Source organism: Stegostoma tigrinum, chromosome 6, assembly GCF_030684315.1.
Source record: "Stegostoma tigrinum isolate sSteTig4 chromosome 6, sSteTig4.hap1, whole genome shotgun sequence".
In the NCBI taxonomy this organism is placed as follows: domain Eukaryota; kingdom Metazoa; phylum Chordata; class Chondrichthyes; order Orectolobiformes; family Stegostomatidae; genus Stegostoma; species Stegostoma tigrinum.
Window position 1 is genome coordinate 45,196,134 of NC_081359.1, and position 26,484 is coordinate 45,222,617.

The 26,484-nt window shown below is 40.9% G+C and overlaps 1 protein-coding gene across 1 annotated transcript in view; it reads right to left on the reverse strand.

Annotated features, from left to right (window-relative positions):
- Positions 1 to 4,172: 4,172 nt before the first annotated feature.
- The window catches only part of LOC125453611 (transcription factor SOX-21-like), a 289,360-nt gene continuing 267,048 nt past the window's right edge, over positions 4,173 to 26,484 (reverse strand). The window contains exon 4 of the mRNA XM_059646525.1: positions 4,173 to 4,257. The gene's annotated coding sequence lies outside the window, so the exon portion shown is untranslated. The remainder of the gene's footprint in view (positions 4,258 to 26,484) is intronic.

Below are 26,484 nucleotides of genomic sequence, written 5' to 3' on the forward strand. Positions count from 1 at the left end.
CTGTTTGTCTTCTCTGTTTGTATGGACAGATGCAAAATATTTAGTTAGAAACGCAGCCATTTCTTTTACCTTTTTGCATTTGGTCCCTAATCAGCCCAAATTTCACTGCTTCCCTTTTCAATATGCATATGCAAACAGAAGAATTTTGGTTTCTTCTTATATTCCCTCTTTGCCTTTTTCCATTCTCCCCCTGACGTTTTAATAGTCATTCTGATTCTCACTATTCAAACTTGCTGACCATATACCTCTCACCCACCTTCTCTGTTTCATCTTATTCTCTACGGACAGCCAGAATTCTCCCATTTTTGGTAGAACTGTTTTATTTGGTGAGACCCATGGTTCCCAGTCCACGCGGTGTGCAGCTATCTTCCTAAGCAACCTTCTGGTTTTGGTAGCCTTTCTTAGTGACTCACGCGACAGGAGAGGCAAAAGTTCTCACCACTGCTGACACCATTGAGTGTTCGTTTCACTGGTAGTATATTTAAAGCCACACAACAATTTAGATGTTGCAAACCAGGAACCACCCCTCACACTGTGATGTTCGAGCGTCCACATTCAAGACATGACTCAGAGGAAAAGAATGCTCACTGTAGCTTCCTGGACAAGGACCTGCAGGTCTTGATGGATAGCGGAATGGAGGGTAAAGTCATTCTTTTTCCAGCAGGCTGTCACGGTAGGTCATGCTATCAGATACAACCAGCATGGTCCCAAGTTTCAGACATGTCACTGCAGTGACCTGAGTTAAGATTGACATCTGGCAGTGCAGATAGAAGGTCGATGATATTATGACCTCTATAAAGGTAAGAACCACCATCTTCTTTCTGCTTCTTTACCACCACTGGGCCACCACATGCTCAAACTCTCCTGTTGCACACACCTCACCAAGGCTTATTTGCAACAGTTCACTGTTGCTGTAGTACGTCCACTCAACAGCTCTCACTCACATTATCCTCCCAAACTAGTAATAGTTCCTGCCTTCTGCATTTTCTGCTTACCCACTGGGGATGCCTCACAACTTCTCCTGCCCCTGCTTTACCGCGAATGCTTCTACCATCAACTTCCATCAGATTCAATCTTTTCCTTTGTCTCATTGCATGAAAAATTGGTTGACCTCCCCCAAACTGACTTCTCCAGAGGTCCCCAACTGCCCCTTGCTGTGATTTTTGGACTGCTTGCTCTTGAGCTTCCAGACTTAACATGACCAAATCCCCAAACTGCAAAGGGCATGGATCCCCAGACTCTGTTAAGGACAAGTGGCTAACTGACTTTGACCAACTCTTGAGTTGGAGTCATACAAACCCCTTGACCCCATTAAGGACTGCTCCTCTTTTACCTTTGCATATGGCCATTTGTTTGAAGCACATGCTGTATGCTTACTGCATAAATTGCCGTCACATGCAGTAGGTTTAATATTGACATAGCACAGTCCATACCCTTGATTGTTCAGTGCTTCTGCCATAAACTGCCTAGCTCTCGCTCTCTGCTTAAAAGGAATGCAGCCCATATAGACACTGGTAGCCTGTATGATGGTGCTGAAGTCACAGAATGTGTGTTAGGAAAGCAACATGAAGTAGATGGAGAGATAACGGGAACTGCAGATGCTGGAGAATCCGAGATAACAAGGTGTGGAGCTGGATGAACACAGCAGGCCTGCTGTGTTCTTCTAGCTTCACACTTTGTTATCTATGAAGTAGATGGAGGTTGGCAACCTCCAGTTAAGTGCAAAGTGACTGACTGAAGAGAATAAAGCTAGGAGCCGTAGATGTAGCCTTGTCAACACAACAGCCTCCTATGTAGGTGCATAAGATGTATGTGTGTTTATGTGCACAAGATGATTTGGCAAATCATTGATGTCCTTGAGTTCAAAATAAAGTGTTGATTGACTGAGGTCAAGTGTGAGTTGGACTGAGAGTAGGCCTGTTGATGTGGAGCGGCTAGTTGTTTGACAATGCAGAGTTGTGAAGGTGAAGGGTCAAGGAGGATAGTGGCCATTAGATGATGTAGGGACATTGTTGTGAAGAAACAGTTTAATGTCTGGGACACGGATTCAGTGATCTGCAGCTGCCAGGAACCCATGATGATTCTCATATTGGGCAGTTGCAGCATTTCAATTCTCGAGAAAGAAGAGGACAATTAGGAGTAGTGTATAAATAAGGTAGGTTAGAATCATAGAATCATACAATGCAGAAGAGGCCTTTTGGCTCATCAAGTCTACATTAACACTTGAGAAACACTTGACCTAGAAACCAATCGCATTTACTAGCACTTGGCCCATAACCATGAAAGTTATGATTCGCCAAATGCTCATCCAGGTACATTTAAAAGTATGTGAGGCAATTCATCTCTACCAATCTCCCCAGCAGTGCATTCCAGACCAACAGCACCCTCTGGTTAAAGAAAGTTTTTTTCATATATCTTCTAAACCTGCTGCCGTCACTTTGAACATGTGACTTCTGGTGACTGACTCTTTAACTAAGAGAAATAGCTGCTCCTCACCGTTGCTGTTCATACCTTTCATAATCTAGTACACCTCCATCAGATCGCCCATCAGTCTTCCCTGATCCAACAAAAACAACCCAAGCCTATCCTATCCTACTTCACAAGTTAAAATTTCCACCCCAAGCAGGATCCTGGTGAATCTGTTCTGCACCCCTCCAGTGTAATCACATCCTTCCTGTAATATAGTGACTAGAACTTCTCACAATACGCTAGCTGTGGTCTCACCAAAGTTCCATACAACACCAGCATGACTTCACAATGTTTGTAATCTATGTCTTGATTGATGAAAGCAAGTGCCTTTTTATGCCTTTTTCACCAGCCTACTAACATGCCCTTCTGCATTCAGAGATTTATGGACAAACATTCCAAGGTCCTCTTGTTCCACAGAACTTCATAGTGTCAAGACATTGGTTGAATACTTCCTGGTCAAATTGCTCCTTCCAAAGTGAATCACCTCTCACTTTTCAGAGTTAAATTCCATCTGCCACTTATCTTTCCATTTGACCATCCTGTTAATGTATACTTCTTGCGCAAGTTAATCAAATTCACTATTAACCAGCTGATCAACTTCTGTATCATTTACAAATTTATTAATCCAACAGAGTCATCAATGCCATTTAAACTAATGATGAATAATAAGGTCAGCACAGATCTCTGTGGTACACTTCCAGTCACTGAAGCAAACTTCTGTCATCTCAGTGTGTCTCCTACAACTGGGCCAATTTTGAATCCACTTTATTATATTACCTTGTATCCAATGTGCACTTGTCTTCATGATAAGTCTCCCATGTGGGACCTTGTCAGCGTCTTTGTTGAAATCCATATAAACTACATCAACTGCACCGCCCTCATCTACATACTTCCTTAAAATATTCAATCAAATTCATGAGAATTACTTCCGTTTGATGAAGCCATGCTGACTATCCCTGATCAAGCCTTGCCTGCCCATGTGGATGTAAATATTTTCCTTTAGAATTTTTTCCTATAGTTTCCCTATAGACTCACTGGCTTGTAGTTTTCTAGCTTATCTCTACAAACCTTCTTAAATATCAAAACCACATTTGCCACTCTACAGTCTACTGATGTCTCCCTCCGGCCAGAGAGAAATTAAAAATTTGGGTCAATGCCCTTGCAATCTCCTCCCTTGCTTCCTACAGCAGCCTGGAATTTTGTCCACTTTTAAGCCTGGCAACACTTCAAATACCTTGTCCTTCCCTATGTCAACTTGTTTAAGCACCTCACAATCATCTCCCCTGCATCTCATGCCTTCATCTTCATTCTCTTGGGTGAAGGCAGATGTAAAGTATGAGTTGGGGCATTTTTGAGAGGCAAATACATGGAAATAGTATAATCATCTCTCAATGTTAATCTGCAGTTGTTATTTAAGGCTTGAGGGGAAAATCACAAATATATTTTCTCAAGATTTTGATTTTATCATTCTTACCATGTTTTCCTACCTTCCTCGTCATTGCTCAGGTTATGCCAAGCTGAGAAAAGTTCAGCACATCATCATCCAGGGATTATTATTATTGCTCAGAAAGACAGAAGAACTTGTCAGTATTTTGTGCTGGTATACTACACAGTGTTTGCTGGTCAACTCCAACAAAACCATAGATACACTGAGGTTATTTTCAATCCAGCACCGAAAGTGTCCAGATGTGGTGTCAAGGCTCTCAAAGATGCAATCGGAATACAATAACTATTTGTTACGATTTCTTGTCAGCTTGGTTCTCCAGTATTTTTTCATTTGTCAGATACCTGGATAATAAAAGAAATAAAAACAAGTTTCCAATGACTAGGTACAATACATTTGACCTTAAAGTAAGGCTAGTGAGGCATGGCAGTGTATGCTGGTAACTCCCAATTCAACTGCGTGACCATCACTTCAAACTATTCACTGCCTCTGTGTTATCAGTTTGCTCATTGAGCATTCTTTCTTGGTTGGGCTACTGACCTTCTCCAACTAAACATTGGTAAGACTGCATCCCCATTGTCTTTGGCCTCTGCCACAAACTCAATTCTGTATCACTGATTCCTTCTCTTGCCGTCTTGAAAATTTTATAGCCCTCTGATTGTCCTAGATTAATTCTATCTTCCTTGAACTCTGGACTCTTGTACATCCTGTTGCTTCCTTCATCCGATCGGTAGCTGCTGAAGTCTTCAGTTGTCAAGGCTGAGAGCCTTTATATTTCTTCCTTAGTCTTTAGGTCTGTCCACCTCTCTTTCCTTTTCAGGATGTCTTAATACCTTTGAGAAAATATTTTTCCATTGTCTTAATAGTCCGTTCTTTGGTCAGTATTAATATTTCTCTGATACTACTTGTCACACATCCTGGGTTGATTAATATGCTCAAGAGGTTACACGTGTGCAAGTGTTGTTGTTTGCTGAGCTTGTCCTGCTGTTGGGACAGATCACACCAAGCAATAGTGATGTTGCTGTTCGGATCTTTGTATAAGGTATGATTCTGTGAGTTAGATTATGACAAGCTGTTGCTTGACTAGTCTGTGAGACACCTGTACCAATTTCGGCAGTTGCTCCCAAATGTTAGGCTGGAGCACTTTTCAGGATCAGCAGTGTTTGCCTTTGTCATTTTTGATGCCTTAATTGATGCCAGTGGTCCTTCTGGTTCCATTCCTTTTTTTTCCCCTGACAACTGAGTGTCTCGCTTTGCCATTTCAGAATCAGCCACAATGCTGCGGATTTAAAGTCACATGTAGTCAGCATCAGGTAAGAATATTCAAATGGTTTAAATTGCAAATGAAATGTATCTGGAATTTGCACGTTTTTGCTTCTTCAATATCCTAGCAGTCAGCAACAGGATCCCAGATTTTCCAGTTGCATTTTGCATCTAGGGAACAGCGAGTAATGGCAAGGAATGTCGCTTGATGTGAACATGTCAGCATTAAATTCTACCACGTATCCATCCAAGAGCATCCATGTCCCATTTTACCTTACACTAGCTGGACAGCCCATTTTCATACATTCCCTATGTGGAGACCCCGGTACATTGCCTACAATTATCTACCATTGTTCTCCCTGCCCTTGAGCCCAATATTTTCATCCAAATCATTTATATCTATTACAAACAACAGAGATCCTAGCACTCTTCCTTGTGGAACACCACTGGTCATATTGTATTATACATTAATAATATGCACCCTGTTTCTCCACTACATGGAGGCCACAGTGGTGTCACTGCCACTACCTTCCCCTGCCATAGCCCTCCATGCCATCTGATGCTGTTCTACATTATCGTCCCCATACACTTTGACCTGTCATCGTCCTTGTCTCCACTTTTACAAATATTTCTGTTTTCCTCAGCTTTGACACTTCCATTTCTTAGACAATGCACCCCTTGTGCTCCTTTCAATGATCAAAAGACAGACCCCAGGATTTTACCCTGACCAATGACTGACTTTGATGAGTGGTTCTGAGACATGCAACCAGACCTCTGACTGCCGTACTTGCAGTTCCCCAACTGATGATGTACGATTCCTCTGACTACTTATGACTGGCCTCCCTGATTGACCATTGCCCACTTCATGGACTATAGTTGGACAAATCACCTGATCAAGTCCAGGCTGTGCAGATGCCTGAATGTGGTCAAGCCCTAGATTGTGTAGGTACTGTACCGCTGACTGACACAAATGTAACAAATTAATTCTGTAACAAATCCTGGGGTGAATTATTTTTAGCCTATGGGGAAAATTGATTGTTTATGTGGTTTAATTGAGTAGTGACACATTTGTGATGGTTTGTGAAATCATGGATTCAATTATTGGTACATTCTTTCCAAACGAGTCATGACATTTAAAAGAAATAAAGTAATATAGGATCATTTTCATGACTATTGCTTTATTGTGCTAAGAAGCTAACTTTCCAAAGTTAGAGCCAGAAAACAAGAAGAATACAGATAATAAATTATAAAAGGAGTTGTTGACTAAATATGAGTGTTGATGCAGGACACTGCAAAGGGATAATCCTATTGCTCTGGCTGAGGTAGACAGCAAAACCCTTTATTCCTTTGTTTAAGAAGGGCAACAGGGATAATCCAGGAAAATGCCAGGGGTGGCACAGTGGTTCAGTGGTTAGCACCGCCACATTACAGTGCCAGGGACCTGGGTTCAATTCCACCTCAGGTGATTGTCTGTGTAGAGTTTGCACATTTTCCCTATGTCCTCTCACAGTCCAAAAATGTGCAGGCTGGATGGATTGGCCATGCTAAATTGCCCATAATGTTCAGGGATTTGTAGATTAGGTGGGTTGCAGGGAGATGGGTCTGGGTGGGATGCTCTGAGGGTCGGTGTGGACTTGTTGGGCCGAAGAACCTGTTTCCATGCTATGGGGATTCTATGAAAATAAGCCTTATTAGAGATTATCAGCATGGCCTTGTGCAGGAAAGGTCTTGTTCCACAAATTTGATTGAGTTTTTTGGGGAAGTGACAAAAATGATTGATGTGGGTAGGACAGTGGATGCTGTCTATATGGACTTTAATGAAGCATTTGACAAGATCCCTCATGGTAGGCTGGTCCAGAAGATTATAGAACATAGAACATAGAACATAGAACAGTACAGCACAGAACAGGCCCTTCAGCCCACAATGTTGTGCCGACCATTGATCCTCATGTATGCACCCTCAAATTTCTGTGACCATATACATGTCCAGCAGTCTCTTAAATGACCCCAATGACCTTGCTTCCACAACTGCTGCTGGCAATGCATTCCATGCTCTCACAACTCTCTGCGTAAAGAACCTGCCTCTGACATCCGCTCTATACTTTCCACCAACCAGCTTAAAACTATGACCCCTCGTGCTAGCCATTTCTGCCCTGGAAATGATCACATGGTCGAGTTGCTAAGTTGGATACCAAATTGGTTTGGTCATAGGAGGCAAACGATAGTTGCAGGGTAGGGGGAGGGGGTATTTTTTCTTACTGGAGGTCTGTGACCAGTCGTGTTCTACAAGGATGGTGCTGGGACCTCTGTTGTTTGTGATACATATATAAATGATTTGGATGAAAATGTAGGTAAGATGATCAGTAAGTTTACAAATGACAAAACCATTTTTTGGCATTCTGGACAGTGAGGAAGTTTGTTAAAGGGTGCAGCAGGATATCGATCTGTTAGAAAGTTGGGCAGAAAAATAGCAGATAGAGTTTAGCATGGACCAGTGTGAGGTAATACATTTTGGGCGGTCAAATGCAAAAAGGAAGTGTACCATAAATGCAGGACCCTTAGGAGCACTGATATACAGATGGATTTTTGGTGCAAGCCCATTGCTTCCTGAAAGTAGTAACACAAATGGATAAGGTAGTAAAGAAGACATACAGCATGCCTGCCTTCATTAATTGTAGAATTGAGTGTGAAAGTTGACAAGTCATGTTGCAGCTGTATAAAACTTCAGTTAGGCCATATTTGCAGTATTGTGTGCAGTTCTGGACAACACACTGCAGGAAGGTTGTGGAGGCTTTGGAGAGGTTGCAAAAAAGCTTTACCAGGATATTTTCTGGATTGGAGTGTATTACCTAAAGGGAGAGTTTGGACAAAGTGTTTTTGCTAGACTGTCGGAGGCGATATGGTAGAAGGCTATAAAATTATGAGAGGCTTGGATAGGGTGGATAATCAGTCTTTTTACCAGGGTGGAAATGTTAAATGCTAGGGGGCATAGGTTTAGATGAGAGGGGGCAAGTTTGATGGAGACATGCGAGGCAAGTTTTTACACTGAGGGTGGTAGGTATCTAGAACACACTGTGAGGAGAGGTGATAGAGCAGATATGAGAACAACATATAGCAGGCATTTAGATAGATACATGAATAGTCAGGAAATAGAGGGATATGGACTATGTGCAGGTAAGTGGGGTTAGTTTAGAATGACATATCTACTGGTATTCCACAAGGATCCATACTAAGGCCTCTGCTGCTTGTTATATATATAAACGACTTGGATAAAAATGTAGATGGGTGCATTTGTAAGTTTACAGATGGTACAAAGATCATTGGAGTTGTAGATAGTTTAGAAGGTTATCAAAGTTACTGCAGGATACAGATCAGTTGCAGATATGGGCGGAGAAATGGCAGACAGAGATTAATGTGGGTAAGTGTAAGGTGCTGAACTTTGGGAGATCAAATGTTGAGGAAAAGTATGCAGTTAATGGCAGAACTCTGAACAGCATTGATGTACAGAGTGATCTTGGGGTTCAAGTCCATAGCTCCTTGAAAGTGGCCACTGAAGTAGATAGGGTGGTGAAGAAGGCAAATGGCATTTTGCCTTTATTGGTCAGGGAATTGAGTGCATGAGTAATGTTGCAGCTTTATAAAGCGTTGGTTAGGCCACATTTAGAGTATGGTATTCAATTCTGGTCACCACATTACAGGAAGGATGTGAAGGCTTTGGAGAGGGTACGGAAGAGGTTTACCAGGATGCTGCCTGGATTAAAAGGTATGAGCTGTAAGGACAGGCTAGAAAAACTTGGTTGTTTTTTCTGGAGTGGCAGAGACTGAGGGGAGACTTGATAGAAGTCTAAAAAATTATGGTACACATAGATAGGGTGGACAGTCAGAATCTTTTACCCAGAATTGAAATGTACAACACTAGGGGTATGCATTTAAGGTGAGAGGGGGATAGTTCAAAGGGGATGTGAGGAGCAAGTTTTTTTACACAAAGAGTCCTGGGAGTCTGAAATGTACTGCCCAGGTGTGATGGAGGCAGATACAATAGGGGCGTTCAAGGGACTTTTAATTATCACATGAATAAACAAAGCATAGAGGGATATGGACCAAGGGTAGGCAGAGGGGATTAGTTTAATTTGGTGTAATGTTTGGCAGAACATTCTGGGCTGAAGGGCCTATTCCTGTGCTGTATAGTTCTATGCAACATGGTTGTGCAGACATGGTAGGTCGAAGTATCTGTTCCAGTGCTGTACAGTTCTATGTTCTAAGCCTGAGTGTTCTCACTGAGACCATTTAAGGATCCTCACACACTAATATTCTAACATCTAGAATTATTGCTGATCTCCAAGCTTTGCTCTTGATTAACCTGAAGGTAAACAGAGATAAACTCCACCAATGACAGCTCCCTGAAAGGCAGCACATCTTTTCCAAGTGAGAGTGACGCAGATTTTACATAATATCAGATAGTAAGCACAGAAGGTATATAGAACATTACAGCACAGTACAGGCCCTTCGGCCCTCGATGTTGTGCCGACCTGTCATACTGATCTCAAGCCCATCTAACCTACACTATTTCATGTACGTCCATATGCTTGTCCAATGACTACTTAAAAGTACCTAAAGTTGGCGAATCTACTACCATTGCAGGCAAAGCATTCCATTCCCTTACTACTCTCTGAGTAAAGAAACTACCTCTGACATCTGTCGTATATCTTTCACCCCTCAATTTAAAGCTATGCCCCCTTGTGCTCGCCGTCACCATCCTAGGAAAAAGGCTCTCCCTATCCACCCTATCTAACCCTCTGATTATTTTATATGTTTCTATTAAGTCACCTCTCAACCTCCTTCTCTCTAATGAAAACATCCTCACGTCCCTCAGCCTTTCCTCGTAAGATCTTCCCTCCATACCAGGCAACATCCTTGTAAATCTCCTCTGCACCCTTTCCAAAGCTTCCACATCCTTCTTATAATGCGGTGACCAGAACTGTACACAATATTCCAAGTGTGGCCGCACCAGAGTTTTGTACAGCTTCACCATAACCTCTTGGTTCCAGAACTCGATTCCTCTATTAATAAAAGCTAAAACACTGTATGCCTTCTTAACAGCCCTGTCAACTTGGGTGGCAACTTTCAAGGATCTGTGTACATGGACACCGAGATCTCTCTGCTCATCTACACTAGCAAGAATCTTACCATTAGCCCTGTACTTTGCCTTCAGGTTACTCCTACCAAAGTGCATCACCTCACACTTGTCTGCATTAAACTCTATTTGCCACCTCTCAGCCCAGCTCTGCAGCGTATCTATGTCTGTCTGCAACCTACAGCATCCTTCGTCACTATCCACAACTCCACCGACCTTAGTGTCGTCTGCAAATTTACTAACCCATCCTTCTACGCCCTCATCCAGGTCATTTATAAAAATGACAAACAGCAGTGGACCCAACACCGACCCTTGCGGTACACCACTAGTAACTGGTCTCCAGGATGAACATTTCCCATCAACTACCACCCTCTATCTTCTTTCAGCAAGCCAATTTCCGACCCAAACTGCTATATCTCCCACAATTCCATTCCTCCGCATTTTGTTCAATAGCCTATTGTGGGGAACCTTATCGAATGCCTTGCTGAAATCCATATACACCACATCAACCGGTTTCATTCCCTGTTGGCATTCAGCAAATGTGTTCATTTTACATTTTTTTTCCTTTTGTTTCCATTCATCTATACTCTATTTGTAGTTAGGGCAACAATAGTTTATGAATTTTTTGGTTATAACTTTGTGAAATATCTTGGAGGTCTTTTCCATACTGAATAAACCATAGTGGACTATTGTTTCTTGTTACAATAAGAATAGTTTTGGTGAGACAAAAGGAAAGGTATGTTCAGCAATGCCAGATTGATTGTGTTCTATAATTATAATGTTGACTCTTTTCTATTGGCAATGAGTTGCTTTTAGCATTGTCCCAAACCAGGCCAGTGCATGCAGGAGGAAGAATAATGCAACTGATTATCCTGGAGGTTCTTATCATTCTAAGCTCTGAATGGACTGCCGTAGGGAGAACATACAGGCAGCTGTGCTGTTTCTAGCTTTTGTTGGTTTACCACTAGGATTTAAATGACAAACTGGATATACATTTCAAATACATAACTGAAAAGTGCTCCAATTAGCTCAATGCATATCATTTTTAATGCATTTAATTCCTTTTTTTGAGTTAACTTTGTGAACTAATTCACAATGATAGGAAATATGTCATTCTGGCCCTTGTTACAGTTTAGAGATTTCCCTATCATTTTATGCTTACAACAGAATCATTGCAAAGCAAATTGAATCTCTAAGGATCTGAAATCTTTAACTGTAGTCTGGCAGAAATCTTACTATGCTCAGCCTTAACAAAGAACTTTGAATTTGCTGCAATCATTGAATATCTGAGAAGTTAGAACTCAACACCTTGTTGGATCAATGTATAAAGGTTAAATGACTGCTTCAAATTTATCTTCAAATGAAATAATACACAAGCAGCAAATTTATTCTTTAAAGATGCAATGGCCAACTTTACAAAATGTAAGAACTTGTTTGTCTGGTTATCAAAGAGAAAATAAAGTTGAAGTTTTCTTTGTCAGCACAGACTGGATGGTCCAAGGGCTCCTGTACTGTATGACTCTGATGAAACATTTTTGAAGGCTTCCCCAGCAAACTCCTGAAGAAACATATGGGAAAAATTTCTTCCAATCTTGGTCGATGTGCCAATGTTCCTTCTGACAATGTTAATACTGAGTTGAATGGGGAATTGAAGATTTTAAGAACGTTTTGTGGATCAATAAATGTTCTTTCCTTTGAAGACCAACCTCTATCCAGTAAACAGTTAACTAATCTATTTGGAAACAGTTTCTAATGCAGACAAGATGGAAAGGACCTGAGTCTTCATGGTGGTCTGAAATCAAGTTGATTTATAACAAATGGAAATCTGTTGTAATAGGGTAGATGAAATCTATTGTTTTGAGGTATGTGTGAAGCAAGAGCCTTTGGGCTGAATGACTTGAATTTGTGCTTCTTTAAAGGAATTTAAAATATGAAATATCCTTTGTTGTGTGAATAACTTAAGTTAACAATCATCAATGGCTTACGGGGGATTTGAACTAGGCAGCCTGGTCCTGATGATCCTGCAATATCTTCACCACAGTCTGGTATTAATCCAGGGCCATAAAACTTAAAGATAACATTTTACTATTTTCCACTGACTTGCTTTGTTTTGCCAACACTCTTTGCTCTTATTTCAGTGTTCCAGTATTGCTTGCATTTGCCTTCCTTCTCAAATCTTCCTTAGGTTATTTATTTGTCCAACCAGAATGGAGAGGGCGATGGAGAGTTGATGGTGGGATTTAGGTGGAGGACACAAGACTTGCAACATAAGTCCATTTAGCTCAGTGTTTTAGGAGACGGTACCTTCAATGGGCATAAGCCCAGTGATGAGATGCAACACAGTATTCCTGGCTCTCATAATTCACCCTTATTTTGTGAAGTTCTCTGTGGAAGTCCATTTCTAAGCAGTTATCTTTGGCAGGCCCTCTCTTTGTTATCTATTTGACTGATGGCTAACTGGGTTCCTCTGAACCAAGATTTATTTTCTGAAGGTCTTAGCAAGGATTGGAGTACTCCAGAACTATAAGTAGGCCATAGTAATGAGCTGCAAAATCCAAATGTGTATTTTTTACACTTCATTGATGTCTCTGTTTTTCAGCATATTCCAAGAAAGTGGTAGGACATTATTTGAAATTATCTAAGAGAAAGTGATTTTCACTTCAATGGATGGACATGCCACTTTGCTATAGTGTGAGCCACCTCTGAGTTTCAAGGTTTTGGGTTCAAGTCCCAGTCCAGGGTTTGAGCCCAAAAGTTACTCCAGTACAGTACTGATCAAAAGATACATTGTTGTGGGTGCCACCTTTCAGTTAATGTTTTTGAATCCAGCGACCCTTCTTCAGAACTTTTATTTTATTATCACATTGATGTTCGTGGAAACTTGCTGTGTGCAAATTGGTCGATGTGCCAAATGGCCATGATTCCCCTTTAGAAAGAATTCACTAGCTCTAAAGCACTTTGCAGTTCATGATTATCCTGAAAAGCACTTTGTTTGTTTATAGAGTTGTTCATTGATCCTCCAGTCCAAGTCATCCACGCTGACCAGACATCTCAACCTGTCTAGTCCCATTTTGCCAGCGTTTGGTCCGTATCCCTCCAAATCCTTCCTTTTTACATACCCATTCAGATGCCTGTTAACTGTTGTATTTATATAGGCATACTCCACTTCCTTCGTTACTCAGTCCACATGATATACACCACTATCTGCATGAAAAATGTAGCCCTTGGGTCCTTTTTAAATCTTTACCCTTCGCACCATAAACCTATGCTGTCTAGTTTTGGACTCCCCCACTGTAGGAAAAAAAACTTGGATATTCGTCCTATCCATTGCCCGTCATGATTTTATCAGGTCACCACTCAGCCTCCAATGTTCCCGGAAAAAACGTCCCAGCTAATTTAGTCTCTTGCTATAATTCAAACCCTCCAATACCAGCAACATCCTTTTAATTTTTCTGCACTCTCTCATGTTTAACAACATCCTTCTTGTGGAAAGACAACCAGAATTGTACACAGTATTCTAGTATTCTAGCCTCACCAGTGTCCTGTACATCTGTAACATGACATCCTAAGTCCTACACTCAAAGTTCTGACCAATGAAGGCAAGGGTGCCAAACACCTTCTTTACTACCATGTCTACTCCATTTTCAAGGAACTATGCACCTGTACCCCTAGGTCTCTCTTTATTCAGCAGCACCCCCATGTGCCCGACCATTTACTGTATATGTCCTGCCCTAGATTGCCTTACCAAAATGCAACATCTCATATTTACCTAAATTAAACTTCAACTGCCATTCCTCAGCCCATTGGTCCATCTGATCAAAGTCCCTTTATACTCTGAGTCAATCTTCTTCAAAGTCCATCACAAAATATTTTGGTGTCAAATGCAAACTTAATAACCACACCTCCCATATTCACACCTAAAGTATTTATATAAATGATGTAAAGCAATGAATACAGGACCGATCCTTGTGGCACGCATTGGTCACAGGCCTCCAGTCTGAAAAGCAACCCTATAACAACACCCTCTGTCTCCTAGGACGGAAATTAGGGAAAAAACTAGCACAAATGTACAAAATGACACCAGATGTTTCCTCTGTCTCCTAACTTCAAGCCAATTTTATAGCTAATTGGATAGCGCTAGCTCGATCCCATGTGATCTAACCTTACCAAACAGCCTACTACATGGAACTTGGTTGAACACTTTACAGAAATCCATATTGATAATGTCCACCACTCTATATTCATCAATCTTCTTTGTCACCTCTTCAAATAATTCAGTCAAATTAGTGAGACACGATTTCTCATACACAAAGCCATGTTGACTATCCATAATGAGCCCTTGCCTTTCCCTGGGAATCCCCTTCATCAACTGACCCATAACTGATGTAAAGCTCACCAATCTATCTCCCAGTCTATAGTTCATTGGCTTTTTATCTGCCTGTGTATCACTGTGTCTGGACTAATAAGACATATTACCTCAACTAGTATACTTTCAATTATGTGAACTTCCACACAAATAACATTCAAATTGCCAGGATTCTGACTGAAGAGGCATTCAAAATACTGTAATTTTGTGTTTTATGACAGTTTAAATAATTTCAGCAAAGTTGTATTTACAATATGATAATCAAAACAAATGATGTATGAGCTATTGTCATGTATTTAGCATAACAATGTGGAATAGATTTGAGTAGTATAATAGAGAATGATCTATTATGAATTTTTCTTTGTTAAGCTGCAATGATATCACTGATTTAAAAAGTGTATAGGCCTTACAGCAATTGTCATTAATGCAACAGTCAGGAAACGCAATAAAGCTAGAACCAGGGAAGATACTAATGTTTGTAGAAACTGCAGTTCTGAAGAAGGTCGCTGGATCTGAAATGATGACTCTACTTTCTGCCACAGACCTGCGGAGTTTCTCCAGTAATTTCTACTCTTGTTTCAAATTTCCATCATCCTTAATAATTTACTTCTTTAAAAATATTAATTCAATAAGATTGGAGTCTCACCATCCAACTGTTTCAATCACATCTCATCCTATTCCTGGATGATCAGTTTTGTCACAAGAATTTCTCTATCAATTTTTTGCTGTCAATTTTGTTTTAATTGTTCAATGAATTCAATAGTCATAAAAATGAACAGTGACTGATTGAAATACTTATCCATTTCCATATAGTGTCTTAAATGCTCCTATCCGTACTATACTCCAGAAAACCAACTCACTGTTTCTGAGATCAATCTCATCTAATTCTACAGATGAGCCACAAAACAATTGGAAACTTCAGAAGTCCAAAGCACCGAATAATGAGTACAGGCATTAAGCCATACCAACATGAAAATATATCTTTGAACTTCCATTGTTCAAAGTCTAGATACTCCGTACAGACAGTAATATGGGAGTAGGGTCAGCACACTCATGGGACGGTGCTCACTAGTACCTTCTCGGGATAATCAGAGGTGGGCAATATGTGCTGGCCTCTGCTGTGATGCTCACACACTCAGAATGAATAAACAATGCCTACTGTGAGGCAATATGAGGCAATATTGAGCTTGAGATATTAAATAAGTCAAAATCTGAAAGGAGAAAGCTTATAAAGCATGAAAGAAGTTAGTGCAAATAAAAAGAGTAAAAGCCAAACTTGAATTGGGTTCAATATTACCTTGTACTTTTAAAACATATTGGCAGAGAATGAAATGAGACCCACATGTTTTTATTTGGAAATTCTTAAATAATCTGTTGGATAGAATATTTTTGATGGTGGATGTTTCTAGAGTTGAGTCTAGAAGACTTTCAAGGTCTAATGGAAAGAAATGATTCTGTTTCTGAAGTTAGTGTTGAGTTTCAGTGGTACAATATACTAGGTCAAGAACAGAGACAGCAAAGATGTTGTAGGATAGAGATTAAAAGGGGTAGAAGCCCAGACATTTGTGTCATGTTTTGTATTAAAGTATCACCCAAAACAATCACCAATTCTATGTTTACTCTCACCAATGTGGGGAACACAACTCCAGGACTATGGTAAATTGGAAGGTGACCACAGTTTCACTTAGACAGAATACTTGGATCCTGGATGGTCAGAACAAATTTGGTAGAAGGCAGTTATTTCACTTCTTATTCTTAAAGTGAGCATTATGCATAGTGTTGTTCAAGGAGTAATCTTTCTGGAATGTTGAAAGAGAAGCGAAGGTACTTGCCAGTGGGTTAACACTGGAGGTGCTGAAATCAGCATGGGGATTATTGGTTGACTTAGGAAGGTTGGGACATGGCAGGTGATGGCAAGGGAACACTATTTTGCTTCTGGGAAAAGTGAGAACAGATGATCAAGAAATAGAAAGACAAGGTGAAAGGCCCTGTCAATCAAGGGTGTCAGGGAATCCTATATTTAGTGAAAAGGATGTCTGGAACTACCAGTCTGGAAGGTGGTATTGTCTGAGCAGATTTGATGGATGTATGATGGATGGGGCAGAAATGAATTGTGGAGCAGGATAGCTTTGAGATAAAATGAGTCAGTGCTGCTGAAAAGAGAGATAGACAATGAATAAGTGCTGTCATTTGACAGTGGCATTGTTTGCAGGATGTGATGAGTGCAGTGGTTTGAGCAAATGTTGGAATAACTCCAATGGACCTGTGATCATGGACAGATCCTTGAAGGCTGGAACAATGCACAATGAGTCAGTTTCAAGGATGGTTTCTGAGGATCGAGAAATGGCAATGGAAGTTAGGTGTGGTAAATTCTTGAACAAATATGAGGATTAATCTGGAAAGTGATGAAGGTGAACCAAGTAAAAAAGGCAAGTGAAGAAGATGTCAGACAGAACAGCAGTATCTCTTCAAGGCTGGCACTCCCAAAGGAACTCACTAAGAAATGCAAGAGATGAAAAAAAAACCTCTTTCATCTCCACCTTTCTCGACATGCAGGTCCCAAAAACGTTCCTGTCAAGTCACACCATGGGCAGAATCTTCCAGTGTCAGGGGAACAAGAATAAAGGGGAATTTAACCACGGAAAACCCCAAATTTCAGATTTCTTGATGGCGAGAAAAGCTTTCTGAATTGTGTTCCCTAACTTTAGAAGGCAGCCCTGTGGAGCACCACTGGTCACAGTTCTCCGTTTTGAGACACTCCCTTCCACTATAACTCTCTGTCTCTATCCATCTAGCTAGTATACCCTGGACCCCATGCGACTTCACTTCCTCCATCAGCCTACCATGGGTAACCTTATCAAATACCTCACTGAAGTCCATGTATATGAAATTTACAGCCCTTCCCTCATCTATCAACTTTGTCACTTGCTCAAAGAAACTTCAGTTCAGTGCATGGATTAGAAAGGTTGAGACTGTTCTTCTTGGAGAGGACAAGTCTGAAGAGACCTGTTAGAAATTTTTAAAATCATCAAGCAGCTGGATAAGCATAGCTAGGGAGAAAAGTTCTTGCTCATAAAAGGATCAAGTTTGAAAGGGCAAGTAATTTGCAAAAGTGTCAAATGTGATTTGAGGAAACATCTTTTTACTCAGTGAGTGGTTTCAGCTTGGAAATGTAGTGGAGAAGGTTCAATTAAGTGATTTTTGAAATTGACACAATGTGCAGGATTATGGGGAAAAGGCAGGAGAATGGTGTTCATTGGGAGAGCTGGAGCACACACAAAGGGCCAAATGGCTTCCTTCTGCACCGTAAGAATTCTGTGAGTCTGTGATAATATGGGAAATAAAGATTTTAAACCATGCAAAATTGTACAAGTACACAGTGTGCTCATGAATTCATATGAGGAAAGGATGAATGATTTTTTTTCTTGTTTTTGACCTCAAATTCCGTAAACTAAAGTGCAGCAAGTGATCCTCCTGTTTTTGCTGTCCAGTGCCCCCTGTTAAAAGTGTACAAGTATCAGACGATTCAGGGCCAGGTTGGCCGATGCTCACTGTCTGTATGTGAGGAATGGTGTTCCAAGCTGTCATTGCATTTGACCTTTGTAGCAGCATCATAGAATATCTACAGTGCGAGGCCATTCAGCCCATCAACACATTCACTGACCTTCCAAAGAGCATCAAATCCAGTACCAACCCCCTGCCCTATCCCTGTAACTCTGTATTTATGATGATTAATCCACCCAACCTGCATGTTCCTGGACGCTATGGATAACTTAGCACGGCCAGTCCATCTAACCTGCATACCTTTGGTTCACCATGGAAACCATTGCACCCGAAACGAATCTACGCAAATGTGGGAAGAATGTGCAAACTATATAGGCAGTCACCCAAAAGTGAAATCAAACCCAGGTAACCTGTGCTGTGAGACAGCAGCACTAACCAATGAGCCACCATGCCATATGAATCACTGTCTCTGGAAGAAGGCTATAAAGAGGGTCTTCTTTTTCTAAAAATAAGAATAAACAAACAAAGAATTCAAAAGACAAAGAATAAAGAGCAGTACAGCACAGGAACAAGCCTTTTGTCCCACTACGCCAATGCCTACACATGACAGTTTTCTAAACTAAAAACTTTATGCAGTTCACTTCCCTCTATTCTCTGTCTATTCACATATCTGTCAAATGCCTCTGACATATTGCTGTTGTGTCTGTTTCTACTGCTGGGAAGATAAGACTGCCTAGTTAACTACCAATGTAAACCTAGTTTAATCTGTTGTGCTTGAGATTCAAGAAATAAAAATGAGATATTCAAACCTGGAGTACCTGGATGACAAAGGATATTGAAGAGAAAATAAAAGAAAAACAAGACATAAGATGCATACCAGAAGAATAATAGCAATAGGAATCAGGAGAATCTCAAATGTAGGAGACAGGCTAAAGCTGGCATAGGGAAGGCTAAAGGAAAGCATGAGGTAAAGATGGCAGGCAGTCTGCATTAAACCAAGCTAGCAAAAAGTTTTTCAAACATATTAATAGTAAAAAAATTCATGAAGAATAGAATGGGTTCCGTAAGGAATAAGCAGGATAAGCTGCTCACTGAAGCAAAGGATTTGACAGAGGTACTAAATGAATATTTTGTTTCTGTTTTTACCAAATTAGAAGCTGCTGATAATAGTCAGATTGAAATTGTCCTGATTGAACAACAGAACAATACAGTGATAGATTAAAAAGGTGCTAAAAAGGCTGACAACCCTCCAGGTAGAGAAGTTGCAAGGTTCTGATGGAATGTTTCCTAAATTGCTGAGAGAGGTAAGGGAGTAATCATGGTTAGAAATTTAAACAATCTCTCTGAACATATGATTAGTCGCAGGGGACAGCAAATGTGACTCTGTTGTTTGAGGTAGAAGCAAAGGATAACCCAGGATACTACTGACCTGTCAGCTTGACATCAACAGTGGGCAAACTGATGGAAGCCACAGTACAAAATATACTTAGAGAAAAATAAGTCAATACTATTCAGTCAATATGGCTTTGTTGAGGGCAGGTCGTTTCTGGCAAATTGAACTGAGTTCTTTGACTAGGTTACACAGGCAGTAGATGAAGGTACTGTTGTGGATGCAATTTTGGATGTTCAGAAAGCATTTAATACAATACCACATAGTAGATTGGTTAGCAAATTAGAAATGTTTGGGATTGATGGGTACTCGGTAACATGGATTACAAGTTGGCAAAAAAAAGGAAACAGAGATGGGCATTTCTCAGGTTGGAGACAAATTGAAAGTGGTGTTCTCCAGGGATTGGAGTTGGTACTCTTGCTTGTTCTGATTTATATGAATGATTTGAAATTGGGGATTGAGGACAGACTCTCTAAATTTGCAGACGATACTAAGCTAGGGAGAATAGTGAATTGTGAGAATGATGCTGAACAACTTCAAAGGGGCATTGGCAAGCTGGCCAAATGGACAGACAGCTGAAAGATGAATTTCAATGCAAAGAAATTTGAGGAAATGCATTTTGGTGGAAGAAACACTGACAGACAATTTGGGCTCAATGTTACAACTTTTAGGGGAATATAGGAACAGATGGATTTTGGGGTTCACATGCAAGGTTCTCTGAAGGTGGCCAGGCAAGTTGAAACAATTGTTAGAAAGGCTTACAGGATTCTTGGGTTTATAAATAGATACATGGAATATAAAAGCATGAAAGTAATACGGCACCTCTACAAATCATTGGCCAGATCACGTTTAGAGTATTGTGTTCAGTTCTGGGCACCTTATTGAACGATGTTAAAGCCCTGGAGTGAATGCAAAAAATATTTACTAGAATAATGCCAGGAATGAGGGATTTTACATACAAGAAAAGATTAGAGAAATTGGGCTTATTGTCCTTGGTGCAGAGAAGATTAAGAGGTAACTTTATTGAGGTGTTCAACAGAATGAACAATTTTGACAGAAAGACACATCTCTACTATTATCCTCTATAGACCCCAATATATACCCTTTCTGACTGGAGGCCTGTGACCAGCAGTGTTCTACAGGGATGGGTGCTGGGTCCACTTTTGCTTGCCATTTATATAAATGATTTGAATGGGAATATAGAAGGCATGGTTCATAAGTTTGCAGATAACACCTGAGAAAAAAAACTGCAGAAAGCTTCAACATAAAGGGACTTGGGGGGATTCATGCATGAAACACAGAAAGCTAGCACACAGGTGCAGCAAAATCAGGAAGGCGAATGAAATGTTAGCCCTTATTTCAAAGGGGTTGGAGTATAAGGGGAGGGAAGTCTTACTGCAACTATACAAGGTGCTAGTGAGACCACATCTGGAGTACTGTGAGCAGATTTGGTCCCCTTATTTAAGGAAAGATATTCTTTCACTGCAGACAGTTCAGGGAAGGTTCACTCAGTTGATCCCAGGAATGGAGGGATCACCCTGTGAACAAAGGCTAAACTCTATTCACCGATGTATAGAGAGGTGATCTCATTGAAACATATAGGATTCTTAAAGGGCTTGACAGGGTAAAAGCTGAGAGGATGTTTCTCCTCATAGGAGAGTCTAGAATCAGGCATAGTCTCAAAATAAAGTGGCAGCAATTTAAGGCTGAGATGAGAAGGAATTTCTTCTCTCAGAGGTTCGAGAGTCTTTGGAACACTTGGGACAGAAAACTGTGGGAGCAAAACCTTTGAAAAGTGGAAACACATTAGCTGTCCTTCTCACACTTCTACTGTGGCCAGAGATGATTTGAAATTTTGGATCAGGGCTCCTGTAATTTTGTCCCTTATCTCACACAGCAGCCTGGAAAACAACTTATCCAGACTGGGGAATTATCCATCTTTGAATCTGCCAAAACTTTCAAAACCATCTTGCTTCTTGTGTTAAATTGCACAACAACTTCACAAATTCTGTACTTGCACCCTCCTTCTCCCGAGTAAAGGCAGATATGATGTGTTCATTTAAATTTCTATCTTCTAATAGATCATAGAATTCCTACAGTGTGGAAACAGGCTCTTCAGCCTGACTAGTCCGTACCAACCCTCAGGCCATCACACCCAGGCCCATCCCCCTATAACCCACCTAATCTACACATTCCTGAACACTACAGGCAATTTAGCATGGCCAATCCACCAAACCTGCACATCTTTGGACTCTGGGAGGAAGGTGGAGTACTTGGAGAAAACCCATGCAGACACAGGAAGAATGGGCATTCACCACACAGACAGTTGCCTGACAGTGGAATTGAACCCAGGTCCCTGCTGCTGCGAGGCAGCACTGCTAACCACTGAGCTACTGTGCCAATCCAAGAGAATCTCATTTAATTAAATACAAATAAGGAGAATCCCAAGATATTCTAAAATATATCAAGGGGAAGAGATTAACTGGAGAAAGATAGGGAGTATGGGGAAAACTCTGAATGAAATTGGAGGGCATTGGGGCAGCACAGTGGCACAGTGGTTAGTACTGCTGCCTCACAGTGCCAGGAACCTGAGTTAGATTCCACCCTTGGGTGACAATCTGTGTGAAGTTTATATATCCTCCCCATGTCCGTGTGGGATTCCTCCAGTGCTCCGTTTTCCTCCCATGGTCCAAAGAAGTGCAGGCTAGGTAGATTGGCCATGCTAAATTGTCTGCAGTGTTCAGGAATGTGTAGATTAGATGGTTTATAGGGGGATGCTCTGACGGTTGGTATGGACTTGTCAGGCTGAAGGGCCTGTTTCCACACTGTAGGGATTCTATGATCTATTAGAGGCTAGAAGGTTAAATGAATACATCTGGGTGGGATGCTCCAAGGGTCAGTGTGGACTTGTTGGGCCAAAGGGCCTGTTTCCACACTGCAGGGATTCTATGATCTATGATTTATAATCTAGCCACCAACATTTTCACATGGCCCTAGTTGCTTCCCTAATTGTTTCCTTGAATTTCCCCCAGGACTTTCTACATGCCTCCAGGGCTTCCATTGTTTTGCTCTGTTTGTACCTGTTATATATCTTTCTTTTCCTTTTCATTCTGCATATTCCCAGACCTGGGCTATCTGATCTTGTTGCCATTATATTTCACCCTAAAGGGAACATGTTGGACCTGTACTCTCCCAGTACCTTTTTTGAAGACATACCCCACCCCCAACTGCTCTCCTGTAGAGTTATCCCACTAGTGACTGTTAACAATCTATTTTGGTCAGATCCTGTCTTATTTTTAAAAGAAATTGCCTTACTCAACTCCAGAACCTTTTTTTGAAGACCATTTTTCTCCTTTTCCGTAACACATTTAAAATTTGTTTCCCATTTGCTCAATCAATAGTGCTGTTGCCAAACCATTCTTTGTGGTGGACTGAGAAATTCCACACTCAAAGTAACCTCTGTGCCCCTGCCACCCTCAGTGCCTTCTCCAAGTGTTGTTCAACATGGAGGGCTACCAATTCATCAGCCAAGAGAGGATGCAACGTGGTAATCAGCAGGAAATTTCCCTGCACATGTTTAACTTCAAGCCATGAGAGTTCATGGTATCCGGAGTTAATGTTGAGGACTACCAGAGCAATGTCCTCCTGACCCGCTGTGCTGTCACCTCTGCTGTGTCTGTCCTGCTGTGAGACAGGACATATACAGGGATGGTAATGGTGCTGTCTGGGACATCGCCTGTATGGTTTGATTTGATGAGTATAACTATGTCAGGCTGTTACTTGACTAGCATGTAAGACAGCTCTTCCAATTTTGGCACCAGCCCCGAGTGTTAGTAAGAAGGAATTTTCAGGGCTCTTTCTGCTTTTCCTTTTCCAGTGCTAAGGTTGATGCCAGGTGATCTATCTGGTTTCATTCCTTTTTGGAGATATTTTTAGCATTTGACAAATGAGTGGCTTGCTAAGGCCATTTCTTATGGTAATTAAGAATCAACCATATTGCTGTGGGTCTGGTGTCACATGCTGGCCACACCAGGTGAGATTGGCCGATTTTTTTCCTTTAAGGACATTAATAAACCTAATGGGATTTTCCCAAGAACATGAGCTGGGTCTGTCGATAACTAATACTCCAGGCCATCACCATCTCTGTACCCGCCCCACACAATCCAAAGTCCTGAATATTGAACAGCACTCGGAGAAAGCACTGGGGGTAGTAAGTCTAGGAGGGTGATTCCAGTGTCCATCACAAACTTGAGGGCACTGTCAGAATGACATATGGCCCCAACCACTCCATCAGTGTCCTTCATGTCCTGGATTGTTTGCTGGTTGGTTGTACCCAAAGACTGGGCATCCTCTGACATTGAGGGTGCCACACCAGATGTCACCAGGTCCTAAACCAGTGCCTAACGGTTGGTTTGAGTCCAAGGAAGTCCCAAAACCATGAATAGATTTTGTCACCAGCTTTTTCCATTGACAAACTCCCCTCCCGCTCCCCTGCCCTGATGAATTGTCCCAACTCAAATCACCAACTTCCCTGCTCCTCTGATGCTGCCTGACCTGCTGCGTTCACCCAGCTCCACACTGGTGGTCTCCAAGTTCCTGACTGGATCATCAGTGTGCCTCAGGACATTCTGTCTGCCTTCAAAGATGAACATTCCTCATCATTGTTAGTAACACTTGGGATAGACTGAGGTCAATTGACCACAGGGAGGCCCGTCATCATGGCATTTTTTGAGGTGTCCTTTACTGAAAATGACTTAACCATTTCAGACAAGGCTGTTGGGCTTGTCAATGGCTGCTTGAAACTTGTTATGAAAACCTGGGGCTGGACTCACATCTCCAGTTCTGTCAAGGTGATGGTGATGGACTGGATGCTATAACATTCTATGATTCTACGAACAACGTAGGTAGAGTTGCTAAGCTGCCAAGCAACTATCAGGCAGGTGTGCAGACATTAACCATTAGGCTCCTTCAGCAATAAAGGAAGCGGTATTAAAAACAGTCTGTAAATGCTTTCACTCTAAACTGTTATTCATTGAAGCTTGGCCAATAGATAGTATCAGGGTCTTCCTGAGCCTGTGTCCTAGGAGGTCTGTGGAAACTTATCTGCTTGGTGCATTCATGCAAATTATTACCTACAGCTCAGAATACTGATAAATGTGAAGTACTGCATTTGGGCAAAATGAGATCACAGTTTAAGAAAAACAATGTGGTGAGAATGTTAAAGATTGAAATAAAATAAGGAACTGCAGCAGCTTTGTGAACAATATCAGAGCCATTCAAGGAAATGCCAAAGACACAAATGCAGTCTATTGAAGAGATGCTCATAATAATTTAGAATGAAGTTTCTGAGGAATGCCTTAGACTTAGAGAAATTACAAGCAAAAATGTGGCAGCAATTTTCTTCTCCAGTAAAAAGATTAATTTCACACAAGTTGCGCTCTCAAATCGCCAGGCACAATCAAAACCCATGGCTAGTAATAATTTTACATAGTGTCTGTTAATCCCTCAATTGCAGTTTCAAAACATTGTATACAAAGACCAGTTGGTAATTTCCTTAATGTTTGCCAAAATAGATGGTCCACAGAAAGACATTTCATCACATTGATTTGGTTTAAAGACTGTGAACACAGTATTTATTCAAATTTTTTATGGTGATGACTATTGTTTTTAACACAAATTTTGAATAGATTTTGGGCAAATTTTAAGCTCCATGTCTTTAACAAGAATGGTACATGAGAGGATGTTAGGATTTTTCTGTTTATTTTGTTATTTCTTCTGACTTTTTTTTTATCAGGGTGGAACTGCCAAATACTCGGGACATAGGTTTAAGGTGAGAGGGAGAAAGTTTAAAACAGATGTGTCAAGCAATTATTTTACACAGAAAGTGATGGGTGCCTGGAATATGCTGCCAGGGGAAGTGATAGAATCAGATTTGATAGCAATGTTTAAGAGGCATTTAGACAGACACAAGAACTGGCAGGGAATAAATGGATGCAGACTGTGTGCAAGCTGGCAGGAATAGTTTGGAATAGCACCATGATGGGTGCAGACATGTTGGGTTGAAGGGCCTATTCCTGTGCTGTACTCATCTATGTTCCATGTTTTAAACTGAAATCTTCCACTTTAAAGTGCTGGCAGAATCAGAATAGCTGTGAATTTTCCAGTCACTATTCCATGCTCAGTGACAAAACTATGAAATACCTACAGAATTAAATAAAAGGATTTTTATGAATGACTGAATTAAATAATAAGATTAGCAATTCTATTATCAGTGTGAAAGAAAAAGATATTGATGATAATTTATTAATTTATTTTATTTAACGTATATAAAACTGTATTACACCCTCTCACTGTGGAGCAAAGAACCTACGCGAATGAGACTTTGAAAGCTTTGAAGTCATACTTTGAACCCATATTACATCTGATTCTGGGAAAAGGATGTTAATATTGTGGATGATAAAAGTAAAGAAAGCATGTCCAGTGAGGGGAATGAGGTGCTCCAACTGTAGGAATTTGAATCACTTCGCATTTAAGTGTTTAGTTAGAAAGAAGCATCTGATCATTCTGAGAAAACATTCCATAAAACGGGTTGTCTTCATCAGGTGTTAGAATGATAACTGATTTGTGAACCTTAGAATAATGATTGCAGAAGGAGAACACCAAGTGATTGTGAAGTGTCAGGCAGACTGGTGCTCTGTCCAACATCATGAGACCCATGCAAAGTGGTTCAAGGAGCTGGCCCATAAATGAATCCCTCAAAAATAAAGTTGAGGCCCTACAATTGATTGCTGTCATCCCAGGAGTACAAATGTGACCATGAGAAATCATCTTGTGGGTCAGTACTGCACTCACCATGGTGCTATTCCAAACTAATCCTATCAGCTTGTATACAGTCTGTACCCATGTATTCTTTG